Source organism: Nannospalax galili, unplaced genomic scaffold (assembly GCF_000622305.1).
Source record: "Nannospalax galili isolate Female #2095 unplaced genomic scaffold, S.galili_v1.0 scaffold1259, whole genome shotgun sequence".
Classification (NCBI taxonomy): Eukaryota; Metazoa; Chordata; class Mammalia; order Rodentia; family Spalacidae; genus Nannospalax; species Nannospalax galili.
In genome coordinates, this window is record NW_008343968.1 from 586,411 (window position 1) to 594,790 (window position 8,380).

At 40.6% G+C, this 8,380-nt stretch overlaps 1 long non-coding RNA gene across 2 annotated transcripts in view; it reads right to left on the reverse strand.

The window, feature by feature from the left end:
- LOC115071566 overlaps positions 1–8,111 on the reverse strand; it is a 37,362-nt gene extending 29,251 nt beyond the window's left edge. The window contains exons 1-3 of one of the 2 annotated variants that reach the window (XR_003850660.1): positions 8,012–8,111; positions 1,665–1,819; positions 996–1,233 (exon numbers count right to left, since the gene is read on the reverse strand). This is a non-coding gene — a long non-coding RNA (uncharacterized LOC115071566). Of the gene's footprint in view, positions 1–995; positions 1,234–1,664; positions 1,820–8,011 lie in introns of those variants that run through there. The other variant, XR_003850659.1, reaches the window with a different exon arrangement.
- Positions 8,112–8,380: the final 269 nt, after the last annotated feature.

Below are 8,380 nucleotides of genomic sequence, written 5' to 3' on the forward strand. Positions count from 1 at the left end.
AAAAGACAGCTTCTTCACAGAAAAGGAGTTCTGTTTACATTTTTTATCTCTAGAAGTCACATATTAGTAACCCTTATGAAAGTAAAGTAGAAAATAGTCTATATGTGATAGAAAACTTTATTTGAAGTTGAAATGCCTTGGCTTCCATTAATAGCCTGGATCTAAACTCAGTGATAGAAATTCTAAATGTGTACTTATCCTTCTATAATTACGTATATGTGGAAGGGGAGGATGAGCATGTGAGTGCAGGTTCCCCCAGAGGTCATGTGTCCAAGCCCACTGGAGCTGGAGTCACAGGCAGTTGTGAGCCATCCAAAATGGGTGCTGGGAATCAAACTTGGAACCCCTACAAGAGTATATACTTTCAACGGCTGAACAAACTCTCCAGTCCCTCTAATTCAGTTTTTCAAATGGAAAATAAAATTTCACCAGGATAGTAAAGACCCAGTGAAAATAAAACCATGATCACATTTCCTTAACTTTCCCAGTCATTCCCAGCTCTTCATCCACATTGTCCTCTTTATTCTCATACTGGAGAATCAACTTGCTGATCACCATCAAGAGTTAACAAAATTTCTGTTAATTCATCTAACAAATATCAACAATATGAATTCTTGAATATTGGAACAATGTAGCATGTCCTAGGGCTATCTACACTGAACAAATTTATTCCCTTCAAAGCCTTAGGAAGGGGAACATAGTCATCAAATCTATGGTGGATTTGAGCTATGTCCTAATTTGGAAGATCAAGGCATACAACATCTCTTATCAAGTTGCTTGTGAATTTTGCTTTCTAACAAGAAATATACCATTTACAGGAACAATGTATTTGCATATCCTAAGTATGTCCACATTTGCTGATGTCTACAGAGAGTCTGTTACCAAAGATAGAGTGGACGGAAATTAATTAGCTACTGAAGTTGATCTAGTGTCTCACATATAAAGAAGGTAAGTCAATAATTAAAGAACACAGAGAAAAATACAACTTACTGTGAGGTGTAGGTTTCGATTGTGCACTACTAATAAACTAGTTAAGTCAGCCTTAACTAGTTACTCTTCACTGCCTGAAGACATAGACGTTGGACACTTTTGCTCATGGCACGGCAGGCAACACAAAGATCAACACTGTTACACCTTGGTTCTCTCTGTCTTGATTTGACACGATTCTGAAGGATTTGACACACAGATTTGCATCACAGCTATAGAAAGCTGAGCTTGGAGACTCCACCACTTCTGTAATGAACAGTAGGAAAGCCTGCTGTTTTTGCTGGTGGTAGTGGGTGTTGTGCTTGTTTGTTTTCTTGCTTTTTGTTTAGGAGAATATACCTCCCATGTACCTCAGAATAAGTTAAAAGTTCACATATATCCTGAACTAGAAAGCAAATTAGAAGACATTCAAAGTCACTCCCTCTCTGGTATGCTACAGCCTATGACTTGTAACTGTATTTTCATTTTGAACCCATCTTTCCTGAGAACCCTGAATGCACCATGGTTTCTAAACAGGTACACTAAGATATCATTTTTCAGTAATAAGCATCAATAAGTTTTTGGCTCTGAGTACCCCATTCTACTCTACCTGACCCCAAAACACGGAAAAATGAGTAAATCGGTGACTTCATGAATATTTAAGGTTTGGCCCTCAGTTTCATTGGGTGCCCCCCTACCTGGGTGTGATGACACTGGGGTTTACTCAGTGGGCTGTGGTGTGGGTGAGGATGGGCTGGTCTTCACTTCTGGGGTCACACAGGTTGGAAGTAGCTTTCCTGTCCCACACATTTGTCACTTCTGTTGTGTGCAAGCAGGCTGTGTGCCCGATTCCCTGGATGAAGGTGAAACCAAAAAGATGAGCAAGAGTCCCACTTAGCAAGATGCTGCCCAGAGTACATGTACAGCTGCACGTATGTTTCATGGTCAAGCAGAATGAGCTGGCAAACATTACTCACGGTTACCAGAAGAGGGCACCGAGCACAAATGAATGAGGTAATTCAGCCAACACCAGATTTAAAATGTTCCCTTTGACTTCTAGCTACCTACTCTTTACTACTAAAATGAAATAACTTACCAATTAAGTTATTTTCTGTGTACACTGCAACACTCTTTTTGGTCTAAGGATAACTTCAGTAACGCACTCTTTACGATGGCCGTCCCCTGATGTCACATGCTGATTTTCTCATAGGAATATGAAGCAATTACAGAGGAAGTAACTGATTTTATAAAATTTCCCCAAACCAGCACTTTAGAGGAATAAAATACATTTAAACAGCCAGGCGTGGTGGCGCACGCCTTTAGTCCCAGCACTTGGGAGGCAAAGGCAGGCAGATGGCTGTGAGTTCAAGGCCAGCCTGGTCTACATACTGAGTTCAGGTCAGCTGGGACTACAGGGAAACCCTGTCTCAAAAAGACAATATATAAAAGGTCAAAGATACAAAATTTTAATTTTAAAAAAAGAGTGCCCAGACCTCTATCACAGGTATCTGTCCTGTACACTGATGAGCTACCTAACCTTTTTAAAAAGAGATAAAGGGCAGGAAAAGAATTTGTTCTTTGGATCACATTTTTAAATATCTCATTTATACCATTGCTAGTAAGCATACTTTCCTCTTTGAAATGTTTTTCTTTCTTTTAAGGAAATTGTTGATTTCCTTTGTTTCTCCCATTTCCCTACATGTCTGATTCAGTTTAGATTATGAGCTGATTCTCACAGAATTCACCTTTAAGTAAGGAGGAGAACATTATGTCATCCTAAAACAAAATGCACACTATGTTTTATATTTTCCCAAAAAAGAAAAGAGAAACTGAAATCCAATGTATTTCCTTTCAAGCTGAGGGCAGACATAAACAATAAATTGGCCAACCACGTTCTTCAGGCATATAATTTTCTTTCTTCCTAAAGTGGACACTCCCTGGGAAAATACAAATAACTTCTAATTTCAAAGCCCTTCAATACAAAAAGAAAGTAGGCCACTTTGACCAGAGCAGAAAATAATCTTTTCCAAGACGACTAGCTGAGCACCTCATTACCCAAGGGAAAAATACATACCGAGAGTTTTTACTACTTTATTTTGTTTCATTTTTTAATACTTTTTATAGCCATGGAAAAAAAAACATTGATGAACTGATTTTCCAAAGCAAAATCATCATGTCTTTTTATTTCAGCCGCAAGTGGCTCCCCACCCCCAATATTTTGGAAATAATAGAACTGTGGGCCAGGCATGGTGGTGGATGCCTTTAATCCCAGGGCTCAAGAGGTAGAGGCAGGCGGATCTCTGTGAGAGGGAGGCCAGCCAGGTCTCCACAGGTGAACTACAGGAAGACTCATTCTCTAAAAATAAATAAATAAATAAATAAATAAATAATAGAAAGAGAGAGAAAGCTGTGGCAGATTGGCTAAGGGACTCACCAGAGGGCACTTCATGCTTCAACTTTGGGGTCATAATTCTTTTCACAAGACATTGGCTTCACACTGCACTGTCAACCTACAAATATCTGTCTTTCTGTCCTACTAAATACGAAGAAATCTCTACAATCAAAACAGAACATGGCTTCATTTACATCACAGTAAATCTAACCAGCTTCAGTCCAGGAATCTATTTCCTATTCAAAGAAAATACATTTTACTCTTGGCTCTCAGCTTACACTCCACGTCACTATCACTAATAACCAATACTATCGTGCAGTGACTGCTAAATGCCATTATCTTCTTCACTGTACCCATAGTCGTTTTCATTACTGTCATCCTATAGAAGAAAAGACTGAGGGGGCTCAGGGAAGTTAAGAAGGTGGCCACAGAGCAAAGCAAAGGCAAAACTCGCTCAGCCATGAGCGACTCCTAAACACAGGGTGTGTCCACTCATGACTTAAATGCATAAATTATTTCACCAAATAATGGTAAAATACAAAAGTATTTTATTTATTTATTATATTTATTTATTTTTGGTCTTTTTTGAGATAGGGTCTCCCTATCACCTCAACTGGCCTGGAACTCACTATGTAGACCAGACTGGCCGTTAACTCACAGAGATCCACCTGCCTCTCCCTCCCAAGTGTTGGGATTAAAGGCATGCGCCACCATGCCCAACTTAATACAAAGGTATTTTTTAAAAACAGTTATAGTAACTGCTTTCCTACTCTTCTGTTTTCCAATTTGGAACAGAAAGAAAATTAACTCTTTAGTGCTCCTTTAAAAAGGACCCAATACCGTGAATTCCTTATTTTTCTTTGTTTGATTGCTTTGTTTTTTTGAAACAAGGACTCCTTGTAGCCCCCACTGGCCTGGAATTTGCTACGTAGACCAGGATAGCCTCGATCTCACAGAGAGTTACCTAGCTTTGCCTCGGGAATGCTGAAGTTAAAGGCATGTGTAACCACACCCTGCTGAATTCTTAAATAAATAGCAAACTTGGGTTACTAGGTTGGGTATATAGTACAGCATATGTTTTCTATAAGACCTTGTTATAAATACAATATTAGAACATTTTCAGCCTACTTACATATTTCATTTAAAATAAAAATCTCACGCTGGAGAGATGGCTCAGCAGTCAAGAGCACTAACTGTTCTTGCAGACGACACGGGTTCAATTCTCAACACCCACATGGTAGCTAACAATTGTCAGTAACTCCAGTTCCAGGGGATTTTACATCCTCTTCTGACCTTTGAGGGTCTTGCCCCGACACGGGGTCACCTACCTACTATGTGCAGGCAATATACTCATATACATAAAATAAAAATAAAATATTTTAAATTAAACTCTCATTGCTAGATACAATAATCAAAGAACCAAGTTCTTAAAACAACAATATATATTTACTTATAAAATGCATATTATAGAGAGTTTAAGTATATTTTCTCTAAAAATCTCTGTGCCACACTCAAGTTTCCCACAGTTTTTAAAACTGTTTTCCTAAACTTTATCAAGTTCATACAAGGTAACACAAAATACTTGGGAGCTTATTTTTAAAAGATTAGGTCCCTAAAATCTCAGAAACACAATTTTTTTGAATATTTGCCAACTTCCTGAGAGTCATCGATATCAAAATAACAGGCAAGGTTTTTCCCTGTGATCACTGGCTGCCTAAGCCCTGCCTTGGCAGGCTTCAAGATCAGTGGTATCTTGGAGTAAACACACAGGAGGTGAATAGATACAAGACAGAATTCTGGGGCTCCTTGCCAGCTTAGACCAGCCCCTGTCTGGCTCTTTCCCTCTCTCCAGTGAATAGATACCAGACAGAATTCTGGGGCTCCCTGCCCCTGTCTGGCTCCTTCCTTCTCTCCAGTTTGTAGCAAATGGTCCTAGTCTAACTTTGAGACTTTAGGAGTCCTGACAGGGGCATCTGTGTGGTCTGTGTAAGTGTGCCAGAAAGATGTGGAGCACGGGAATTCCCTGGTTGTCTCCTCATTTTCTGAGAAACTGGATGAAGCCCTGGTCTTCCGGCCAGGACCTGGTCCAAGGGTTGCTCAGATGGGAGAAGGTGGGATCCTGCATTCCCTTTGATTGGTCTCTCCACTTGCTCTCTTCAAATGAGCTACCCTATTGCCTCCAGAGACGGAAGTCACTGCCTCTTGTCCTGCCACACCCCATCCAGTGGCAGCAAGAGAGTTGGCAATAGGAAAATGCGTCCTGGGAAGACCCATCCCAGGTCTCTTGAAGGGCAAGCCTCCCCTGTCTTCTCATCCTCCTTGCTTCCCAGCATGCTCAGCTCCCAGGTCCCTGACCTCTTGAGGTCCCTACCCTTAACTCTTTCTTCTAATCTGTCTGGTAGAGATGTCCTAGCCCTACATTAGCATTCATTTGCTGTGTGATTGAAAATCACTCTACCCCTCTGCCACCTAGCTTTCTCATTTACAAAAGAAGATACCAGCAGTCCCCCGTGCTTTGCACTCATGGAGCATTGCACGTGTAACACTTCACACAGTGCTTAGTAAAAGGAACTCCTGGATCACTTTTCAGTGGGACCACCTTCTATTATTTTCTGTTCAGTTTTTTAGATGCCCACACTTGTTCTTCCCAATGACCAGCTGTGCATGGTCTTCACATGATCATAGATGTTTGCACAAGATTGGCTGCAGCCATCTCATGGATTTTAACCTTCAGGAAACATCACTAAAGAGTTTAAAAATACAGATGAACTTGATAATTCTAGTTGTTTAGAAAAATTTAGAAAATGGTTTCTTAGAGTAACCTATTTTTATTAACTTAATAATATTTAACTCTGTGTGTGTTCGTGTGTGTGCGTGCATGTGTGTGTGTGTGTGTGTGTGTGTGTGCGCGCGTGTGTGTTCCTGTGTGTGCACATGTGTGGAGGCCAGGGATAACCAGGTGTAATTCATTCCTGAGGTGCCATCCACCTTGCTTTTTAAAGACCTGGAACTGGAACTTGCCCAGTAGGCTATTAGGCTGTCCAGCTAGTGATCTCCAGAGATCATCGACCTGTCTTCTCACTGGGATTACTAATGCACACCATATGCCTGGCATTTTTCAATATGGTTTCTGGGGATAAAGCTCAGGTCTTGATGCTTATAAGGCAAGCACTTTACTGGCTAACCTAGCTTGCCAGCTCCCTATGTTTTTAAAACAAAACCAACAGCCAAGTTTGGCAATTTTAGAAAAAAATTTTTAAACTATTATTATATTAAAGTTCATTATTTTGGAACCAAATAATAAAGGTAGCTAAAAGAACAAACTATTGTTTTTAGCTTGCCTTAAGACACAGAAATGTTATTTGACTACTGTTTTAGTTATTCTAAAACAACATCATGTTTTGTATTGCTAAAACAAAATGTCCAAGGCTGGGTAACTAATATAGTAAAGAGGTTAATTTGGCTTATGAATCTAGTGGCCAGAGGTTCTAAACAGTATGGTGCCAACTTCCTGGCAAGGGTTCCCTGGCAGTGTCACAGCATGACAGAGAGGTATAAAGGAAAGTAGCTAAGTGCTAAAGGGGCCTTGTATATGGTCTAGCCTTGCTTTAAATAACCTGTCCTTACAAGGCAACACGAATTTATTTGTGAGGGTGGTACTCCCACGATGTAATGCCTCGTAAAGGTTCTACCACCTCCACACTGCAAGCTGAGGCCCAGCCTTCTAGCACAAGAACCCTTAGGGACAAACCACAGTAAACACTATTGCCAATGTGACAAATGAGGCAGGGACGCTGACTTCTCTCACACATGATCTTATAGGAAAGCAGCACCAGTGTAGGTGGCAGCCCCACACCCCACCATTTGAGCAACACAGACTTGGAAAAAATGTGCTTGGTGGCCTGTGTCTGCATGGTGTGCACACTTGAGTGTGCTTCTGTTACAAGAGCTGTAATGCAAAGTTAAACAAAGCCTGCTGTGAAGGGGCAGCTTGAATGGACCTGATGAATCACTGAACCCCCAGGGGCAGGTGGCAGATGGAAAACAGCGTGTCATCTCTGTTAATCTTCTCAAGAAGGCAACATTCCACAGTGTGGTCCTTTCCCATAGACTCATGTGTTTGAACAGCTGGTCCTTAGTTGGTGGTGCTGTTTAGGGAGGTTTTGGAACCTTTAGGATGTAGAGCCTTGCTGGAGGAAGTATGTCACCAGGTTCCAGCTCTGAGGGTTTATAGCCTGTCCCTACTTCCTGTTTCCTCTGTCTGTTTCCTGTGTGTGGATGAAACTGTGCTCAGCCAATTCCTGCTCCCACCGTCAGGCTTTCCTGCCTACTGCTATGCCTTCCCCTCCATGATAGACTCTATCCCTTTGGAAGTATAAGCCAAAATAAACCTTTTCTTTAAGGTGCTTTTGGTTGCGGTGTTTTATCACAGCAACTGAAAAGTAACGAGAACGCAGTCATTAAATACGGTTCGGTTCTATCATCTGGAAGAGAAAGTCTCCATCTTACTCTTCAGAATAAAGAGAATGCCAGGCGTTTAATATGCCAATGGAAACCATAAACATACTGAAAGAAATGATGGGAGAATATTGTTGTACTAGCCAAGTAGATAGCTATATTAATAGAAAAAAGCCATAAGACGCTAAGTCCTACCTTTGATTTTAGAATAATTATATGTGCTCGTGTGTTGTATATATGAACATAAGAGTATACAGGAAATCAGCAGCAGCTGTCTGGAGTCCCTGGCATCTGATGGACAGAAGGAAAGGGAAACACTTTCACTACATGTTCCTTTATTGTGCCTTGTGGACTTTATGCAACGTGCATAATTCCGTTAAATTTTAATGAGTAAGTTTTGCCCTCCACAGTTCTGTCCCACTTTTATGAACTCTAAATAGATTATTAGTTAATCCCTCTTACTCCAAAGAAAGGTATGTATCGTTTGTCAAAGAGCAAATATTAATGACAGTAATGTTTTGTTTGTGATAGGTTTGCAGATGTATGATGATTAATAGAAGGCTT